Below are 9,440 nucleotides of genomic sequence, written 5' to 3' on the forward strand. Positions count from 1 at the left end.
TTTTAATTACCAATCTTTCAAATTTTATTTAAGTGATTTGATGACTCTCGGATACAAAATTTACGCTAATTTCTTACTTTAGTGAGTTTATAGTTATGTAAATGCATAAATGATTACCAAGTAAACCTTAAAGATAACGACGCATTCAAAATTTGAAGTTATAGAGTCACTAATTGCTACAAAGCCTCAAATCCAATAAATTAAAAGGCAGGTATTGTAAAATCAAAAATTTTAAAGATTAGAGAGTCAAATCAAATGCCGTGATAATTGAGATAAGTTTTATACATTTTTTAGCTATTTATTGATTAACTCTGGTTCCGTCACTTCTGGCTTGAGACAATTTAATAGCCAAGACATAAACGTAGGTGGAGGAGAATGAGACCCTCGCCTTACGAAATGAAGGGGTGCCCAAAAGACTTGTCTCTGACAGCGCTTATGGACCGAGAATATAGTTAACAACCTTTCATTTAGAAAGCCAAGTCGTGAAGAAAAATTCTATCTTCAAATTATATGCATTTGTAGAAAGTTTTGGTTTGAAGCATTACAGATAATTTTGTTGATAGTAGTCCCATCTCGTATGCACTGTCATCCTTTTAGTACTTGTTGTGTTAATACTGTGAATAACTTCGCCCGCGTGAGATTTATGGCGAGAGACGGATCTTGCAGAAGATTCCACTGTTGCCATGGCTATTTGCCTGGATACAAGTCGGAATATCCATTACTAGCTTTCGGTTTGACAGGATTTGCGGACGTCTCGGATTACCAAAACTAGTGTACTTATATATTAATATACTCTTTAGTCTTCACTTCGTTATACTGGTTCTGGCCCATTTGTCTATTATTAATGTACAATTTTTTCCTTTCCTATTATGGTGTAAGGCCACTAGAGTATGTTGTGTCTTGCTCCGCGAGAGCGGAGAGCGAGGAGTCTCTTCATTCCTAGAGAGAGGCTGCGAAGGGGCTTGTATGATGGTGGCCAAATGTGACGTTAAATTTCCATTACAAACTTTACCACTGCATAATTGAACTTACCATACAGAATGCGCCTGATTGGGTTTATGCATAGTTGATCGATACAGTGGAGGCTGCGAATTCAGCAATAGTGGAGATCAAATCAAAACTTCGACTATATGGACATTTCATATGTTGATTCTCCAATGTGGATTTATTTTTCTGGCTTTTGGACTCAAACGCGATTAGTCTTAATTGTGGTGATGTTGATGCCAGGGAAGAGATTTTTTACGCAGATGTACTTCTTTTTGGCCCGTAAGCCTCTTTCCGGAATGATGAAAGGAAGAGACAGGAAGTTCAGGTTTTTTTATTCAGCGTTTGTCACTTATGGCCTCAAAAAGCATCCTGTCCTGCCTTTTCATTCTATTTCGGGTAATTGAGAAACCCCTTCAAACTTTGTAGATAGACCCCTAAATTCTTCATGTATATATTTTTTTTGTTTCGTTGTGTTTCGAGACCATCCTCATCATCGTGTTTATTTTGATTGAGTAATTTCATAGATGAACTGCAGATGTTGGTAAATTTGTGTGGTTGATTCTCTTGAATTTAGGTGGCTCTATTCAACTTTGTTATCTGACCCAGTGCTGGTTTTGTTTCTGCCTTCGAGGCTATAACTAACAGACAGCGATTTTATATTAGCAGGAATTTCCATTTCAATTGATGATAATAAGTCAAATCAAAACTAAGAGAATGTTGATGAATCGATGATTGAAAAAAGCAAAAACGCGAAGAAAGCGAGAAGTTATGGCGAGTCTATGTCAAAAGGTGAGATGAACAGTTTGAGGCGTCATATGTTTTTACCTTTTTTCTTTCCGGAAAACTGGGATGAAATGTCTTGATTTCCTTCTAAAATAACAGTGAGAAGTCGCGGAGTATTTTGCCTAGATTTTGAAGTTTGTGGCGGGAGTTCACCTTGCTAAGCATATGTTTGTTGGTTACTACGATATCTGTGGATGCTGCCGTTCAAAATTTTTTGCCGCGTGTGTGGCTAGGATGTGAAAACTCTATTTCATTTCGTTCTGTTAAGGCATTATATTTCGTGCATGTGGTATGTTGATGTTCGGCTTTTTGTTAGATTCTTATTCTGGTCGATTAATTTATCAAGTTTACTGTCTCATGTTTTGTTGGTTTATTTGTTCTTTTCAGAAACCAGGAAGTGACAATTTGGTTTTGGTCTGAGTCTGGGGCGGCTTGTTTGGGGGGGGCGGGAAAAACTGACTACGAACAATTTTTTTTGATTTATGGATTTGTAAATCTACATCAAACTCAACTTCAGTTGGATTCGGTTTAACCAATTGGATATGGCTTGCGACATATCAATTCGCTCGGCAACTATCAAAAATAAGAAATGGTACTTGCTGATAAGATCATTTACAGATCCGTTTTAAGTTTTGCCAACATGTTGAAGCCTTCTATCCAAGCGTCGTTTGGCTCGCACATCAGAGATAGAGAGAGGTCCCAACATAGTTAGGCTCTGAATTGAAGATGGTTTGCGAAGCCCTTAGCCCCTGCTCTTTTGTACCATAAGTTCTGTTTTGCGATAATACGATAATAAAGTTGTTTTGTAATAGGAACTTTCAACTCTTCTACGAAATTTTGGATGTCAAACGGACCTCTCAGTATGGCTAGTCCTTGATGTGGGCGCGATTTACCTGATTTTCAATCAGTTTCGCTGCGGCGCCTGTGCCTCTGAGCTAATATGTCCATCCTTCCCACATGTGAATGCGTGCCTTTCATATTATATTTAATTCGCACTTATAGAAACTTAGATCTGAATATAATATTTTTTTTCAAAATTTCGTAGGAATTACTGTTTTCGAATTTGGTTGTGGGATTCGTTGTTGTTCTGTCAGTTTAGTTTGGTTATAGAGACTGTTAGGATCCGATCTGTTGCTCTAAAATATAGAAATCCAACAAAGCAAGCACGAAGTTTTCCTTTTTTTTTTTTTTTTTTTTTTTTTTTTTTTTTTTTTTTTGGGTGCAGAACAGAAATATCGAAATCAAAACAAAAATATCAAAATCAACCAGGTAGGCTGTTGAATTAATTAGTCCATTTTGGACTCAAAACTTATTTTCTGAAAATAGTTCGTATGATAGTGTAGATCAGTAAATACAAGTTGGAACCCCAAATAGAATATAGCTCATGGGTTCGGTGCTTTTAGAAAGAGCGCAAAGTTATTGAGGTGGGAATGTACGGAGGCCCCCTCACCTACAAGACATAATGAAATGGCCCCTAAACTTCACCTTTTTCTTTTTCTTTTTCTTTTTCTTTTTTTGAAAAAACTTCAAATATCATCTCTATGATTTAGTGATTTTTCATTTTAGTACTATGTGGTTTAAAATGTATCACTTTCGTATCGTGTGGTTTTATTTTTCTCTTTCTGTTATCCCCTCCGTTAATTTTTTTTCATTAAATCAGTGACAAAGTTAAAACCAAAGGATACTAAAGTGGAATTCGGTAAACCACAAGGTACTAAAATGAATATTCGATAAATTACAGGTGGGGTATTAGAAGTTTTTTATATATAATTTAACAAAAAGTTAACGGAGAAGTTGACGAAAAGAGAAAAATGAAACCATATGGTACTAAATGATACATTTTAAACTATAGGATGCTACAATGAGAAAACGCAAAACTACGGGAGTGGTATTTGAAGTTTTTTTTTTTTTTTTTTTTTTTTTTCTGTAAATAGTTGGTTATTTTTCTTAGTTAATTGGTTACTTTATAGCATAAATATAAATATATATTAATATTAGCACTCATATGTATATTTGTTTTACCGATCAAGAAATAAATTGATAGTATAGTATGTCATAAATAAGATTGGTCCACTTATGTGAGCAATCATTTTTTTGGGGACTATAGAAATCAAGCAAATAATGAGGCATATATAGGATCAATTTGAGGTTATTGTCAAGATTGCGAAAGGTAAGTTGCACAATCTGTGTGAACTGTATATTTAGAGCCAAATGTGAACCATAGTTTAGCGCATGGAACAGCAAACGAATGTAGAGCTTTGGTTAGACACTCCGAGGTGACTAAACTAAGAAATGCATGGTACTGAGAGAGGCATAAGCTTATTTAATTGAGATTATCTGCTAAAGTATGTGTTTCATATACTACATATATTTGGGCTACCATGTGAAAAAAAAGAAGAAGAAGTGAATAGATTTCTGCTTCCTTATTGTGTGAGTCTTTATGAACATACGTGTGACATCCTAATAATCTCATATTGGATGAAAATGGCATTATGATTGAATATACAAGAGACCGTTGATCCTAATAATAATAACTAAACTTAAGTATTTAGGGCAGTAATTTGGGCTTAACGAGTAATATATTATTGCTAGCGGGTGAGGTTGTTACTTTTAGTATCAGATCCAATTCATTGGCCGAAAGTGTAGTGTACTAACTTTCAGGATAATTTCCCGAACTTCGGCCAAATTGGGCCAAGTTCGGAGAAAATGGCGTATGAGACTAATATTGGAGGAAGTTTAGAAGCAAAAGTTTGGGTTGAGTGAAAATTTCATTAAATGAGAGGGTTTAAGTTGCAATTATATTGGGGTTTATAGATAAGGCCTAACTTACGTACTCTCTCTTTTGTCTTCTATCCATATAAGAGAAAAAAAAAGAAAAAAAAAAGGAGAAACCTTCTTTCTCTAAACCCTTTTCTCTTGCTCTCTAATTTTTCTCTCTAGTGATCTCCCCAACAAGTAAAGATTGGAGGAGGTAGCGCTTGCTTGGAGGAGATGTAAGCTCTTATACAAAAAAAAGTTTGAGAAAAGTAAAGTTTTTAATTAAAGGTGAGATTTTGAAGTTTTGAGTTGGGGTTTGGGTTAAATTCTTTGAAAGTGAGATAGTTGGAAACTCTACATAAATCTAACATAGATTATAACATAAATTCCAAAGGTTTTTGGGTTATTATGAGAAAAATGGGTTTCTAGGGTTTCAAAAAGGACTTTTGAATTTATAGGGTTTTGATCTAAATTGATCTTGTAATTCTTTAATTGAAGATTGTAGAAAAACGCGTAGTAGCTTCGATTCGAAGAGTAGCGACATTTCGGTGGTCGATTGAGGAAAATCAAGCTGAAAATAAAGGATTTCATTTGTTAGCGCCGAAAAGTGCCGAATCGGTGTTGGAAGCTAAATTGCTTGGATTTCCCTGCAATTGGTATCGAATCGAGGTGGGTGGTGCTATCCAGAACAGCTGGATTTCTTTCTAAGTCTATATAGCCATTTTGGTCATATGTGTATATATATGAACTTCTATGTATTTAGGGTTAATATTGTGTTTGAACTTTCAATTTTCTTGCATGCTTCCTAAAGTAGAGTTAGACAACTTGGATCAATGAACTCGGAACATTGGACGCATGAGGCTTGGGTCGTTGGACATTGGAATCCTATGAATACAAAGAATTAGGATGTGAAATAAGAAAACATTGGAACATCGGATATGAACTTGGTGGCATCTTGACTAGCTGTGTTTGGTGACATCTTGACTAGTTGTATTTGATAGCACTCTGTGGCATTAGATGCTAGGGATTGGTAGATTCCCGATGTTGTTATCTGGGTGGTAGGGTCTCCTCGGGATGAGAGGACTAGATCGTACTCACACATATTCTGTCTGGCTTGTTGGTGGTCGCAACACCACAAGCAGTGAGCTCCGGAGTTGTCACACCTGGGTTGAGTAGTTATCTCCCCACAGGGTAGCAACAGGAGTGCCGATAAATTTCGTGATTTTTCTTCTTAACTTTAAAAATTTATATTTTATCCTTTTAAAATTTCAAGTTGTTGCGTTTAGCCTCCTTCCATTATGGTTCCATCACTATTTCGTCTATTAATTTTTTATAATTCATATCAAAAATACCTTTTAAAATGACAAAAATATATTAAAAAATTATTTTTTCTTATAGAGGAAGAGTAATTTGGTCATTTTGCTCTTTCTATTGGTGCAGTACTCTCCTGAAAATATTTTTGAAATTTTAAACTGGCAAAATGTAGAATTTCGAAAGTCAGTAAGAAAAGATAAAAAAAAGTATTTACAGGAGGGCTTTCCGTAATTTAGCCTTTTTTATTTTTGTTTAATGTATTGTTTGACCTTTAATAAAATTGCAGATAGTTAAGTATAGTTTGTTGAAATATATAATAGTAAAGTAAAAAATACACCGATCGTCCCCAGAGCAAGTGTCAAAGGGCTTGGTGGTTGGTACCCGAGGTCCCAAGTTCGAATCCTAGTTGATTCATATTTCTATTTAAGTTTATTTCTAATGAAATAAACGAAGTGGGTAGCGTGCTACCTATCTCTCAAAAAAAAAAAAGTAAAGTAAAAAATACATTAAACCACATAGAGAGTAAAATAACCACATAGAGCATGCTATCTCCCAAAAAAAACCACATAGAGAGTAAAATAGCATTACTCGCTAGATAGATGAGATGTATATCATACATTCCTTCCCAGATAACGAATTCATACCTACTGTTAGTTAAAAGCTACTATTTTTAATTTCAATTGACATCTAAACTCTTCCGCATGCATATAAAGCTAACGCTACCACCTCTTCTTCAATGCACAGCAAACAATATGGCTGGTGAAAGCATAGGAGAAAAGCAAGAAGCTCTCTTCCACTACCCCGCCCTACCGTGCGTGGCCATCTACCACATGCAGAGCCCCTCCACCACTTCCCACGCCAACAGCACCCAACCCCCCTCTGACAACAACTCCGCCTTCCTCTTCCCCTTCCCCCTCCCCGCCGACGACGTCGTCACCACCTTTGTCAGCTACCACCATCACCGCCACCACAATGAGACGGCTGGCGCCTCCCACCGCCTCCCGCCACCTCGCCCTTTGCTGCTACTCCTCCTCCCGCGGCTCCAACAACTCCTTCCTCCATGAGAAGCAGGTGTCTTGAAAACTTAACCGATAGAAAATAATATTTATTAATATTCTAATTCTTTCTTTTTTATATGTAGTCTTTCAAAGACCAAAATGCTGAGAAACTTGATCGTCTTATGCATATTTCATGTAACGTACCGAAACCTCGGTAATTAAATTCGAACCTTGGTCAAATTGACCAAAGTGCGAGGTTGGTACACTTCGGGGAGGCCGAAGGCGTCAAATAATGCAAAAATGCATTACGGGGGACCTTCGAGAACTTTGGAAAATAAAATCTGCAAACTGCAGGTTTTTATGCTCTCGGGGACCGGTCCCTGGTGGGAGAGACCGGTTCCCGAACGCGTAGGCAGCGAGATGGCTGAGAAATCGGCTAAGTCCTGAAAAATCAGCTCTCGGGAACCGGTCCTTGCGAGGAGAGACCGGTCCCCAGAGACCGGTTCCATCGAGGGAGACCAGTTGCATCGCGCGGAGCCTGCGCAGTCCGCGGGAAAAGCTCTCGGGGACCGGTCCCAGGTCGGGGAGACCGGTCCCTCATTGCGAAAAATGCCCAGTCTGGGCAGTGCACTGGAAATAAAGTGGAGGGGTCTTGTTGTAAATGTTACAACACCTTATATATTCAACCCTTCTCCCTTTCCTCAGCCAAAACCTTCACTCCTCTCATTTCCTCTCCTCTCTCTCTCTAGAACTCACCTAGGGCTTGAAGAAAAAGAAGAAGAAGAAGCTTGAGGAGGGATTTTTGGTGGATTTGGTGGGTCTAGGAGCTCTCCAATAAGAAGGAGCTTGCTAGAACCTGGGCCAAGGTAAGTTTTTAGCATGTAGAGCTCTAGGGTTTGGATTTTAACCTTAGGTTTTGGAGTTTTGGTCTCTTAGAGGCTTTAGAAGAGTAGTAGAGCCATGAACACTATGAAACCCTAGTTTTCTTTATGGTGCTCTAATGGGGGATTTCTAGGGTTTGCATTCTAAGCCTTAGAGATGGTTGGGATGGTTCTAAATGAGCTTCTAGAGATTAGACAAGCTCTCTTTTGCTTGTTTTAGAGATCAAAACCTAGGGTTTAGCAATGGGTTTGGTTCGGGCACCAAATTTCGGGCTTTTGTCCTAGAATTTTTCGAGGGCGAATTGATCTTGTAGAAACCTAATTGGGGGTGTTCTCGACACGTTGGACAACTCCGTTCGACGTTACGAAAATGTTTAAGTATGGTTCATGTACAAAAGGCCTTATGTGGCACTATTTTGGTTATAGGACACGGAATCGGCTTTCGTAAAGTTCGGGAGTCGTCATATTCTACATCCACACGACCACTCGAGGTGGGTGGTGCATTCCAAGGACCTCGAAAATTTCTTTATGTCTAAAGTGTCATGTTTGAACATATATGTATATATTAAGCATGTTGCATAGGAGGGTTGATTGTGAGCTTTTATGGCATGATTGTGAATTTAATTTCGTATGAAATACTTGTAAGAATGTGAGAATTATAAACCCTGAATGTGAGAATTATAAACCCTATTTATGCATGACAAGTGACAAGAACCTAGAAGGGTTAGTGAACAAAAGTGACACATGGACATAGATCTAGTAAGTGACATTAATGAGTCTAGAACACTTAAAAAATAAGTGTGACATTTGGCATGAGAACGAGAACATAACACTTAGAAAATAAGTGTGGCATGAGTCCAAGAATATAGTAGTGTATATGACACAAGTGATGGTAGAATGCAAAGAAAAGAATGATTGAGATATTACGACATTTCAACCTTAGAGTTAAGGGTCATTTAAGCATGGTCTTCCTTACAGTTAAGGCATGGATTGAACTTGGAATCCTCAATGTAGGATTGATCGTACTCACCTTTAGTCCTTGCTCGAGGGTAGTAGCTCCCCCTCGGGCGATGTGCTCCGGAGTCGACATCACTGGGTCGTAACGGGTATCTCCCCAGAGGACGGTCCTATCAGGTTGTACCGGGTATCTCCCCAGAGGACGGTCCTATCGGGTTGTAGCGGGTATCTCCCCGGTTAATCGGATTTTGGGTTGGTGAGTTTGTTGAGGGCGAAACCTACGGGTTAGCCAAGAGATTGGGTAAAGAAATTGTGGTCCTGCATTCATCATGAGCATTATATCGAGCATCGCATCTTATATTGTTCAGGCATATTAGTTGCATTTGTTAGTTGGTTACTTTCTTTCTTCTATTCTATTATGCCTGATTAGACCTAGTGGGATAGTCGGCGTGGTTGGTTGTCGAACCCACTGAAAACTTTGTTGTAGTTCTCACACCCCTATTTCTACAAAGCCGGGACCGAGCGAGCCGGCAGTCGACCGCGGTAAGGGCATCGCGCCCTAGGTAGAGACCGCCCGAGACGTTTTATTTCTTAGTTGCATACCCTTTTGATATATCATCTTTTGTATTTCGATGATTATAGTTGTTAAATGAAAGAACATGAATGATGTAAGAGAGTTTATTTAATATCAATGTTATATTTTGGAGGAATGAGATGTAAAAAGAAATGATGCAAAATTGTAATTGATTTTCTAAGTGTAGTT

At 38.1% G+C, this 9,440-nt stretch overlaps 1 long non-coding RNA gene across 2 annotated transcripts; it reads left to right on the plus strand.

The window, feature by feature from the left end:
* The first annotated feature begins 4,640 nt into the window (after positions 1 to 4,640).
* Positions 4,641 to 9,161, plus strand: LOC109704299. Of its 2 annotated transcripts, XR_002214275.1 has the most exons (4): positions 4,641 to 4,815; positions 5,026 to 5,196; positions 6,586 to 6,912; positions 9,122 to 9,161. It is a non-coding gene; the product is annotated as an uncharacterized LOC109704299 (long non-coding RNA). The 2 variants fall into 2 exon arrangements; XR_002214274.1 differs by lacking the exon at positions 9,122 to 9,161 and having other exon boundaries at positions 6,586 to 7,104.
* Positions 9,162 to 9,440: the final 279 nt, after the last annotated feature.

The sequence above is a fragment of the Ananas comosus genome, unplaced genomic scaffold, assembly GCF_001540865.1.
Source record: "Ananas comosus cultivar F153 unplaced genomic scaffold, ASM154086v1, whole genome shotgun sequence".
NCBI lineage: Eukaryota > Viridiplantae > Streptophyta > Magnoliopsida > Poales > Bromeliaceae > Ananas > Ananas comosus.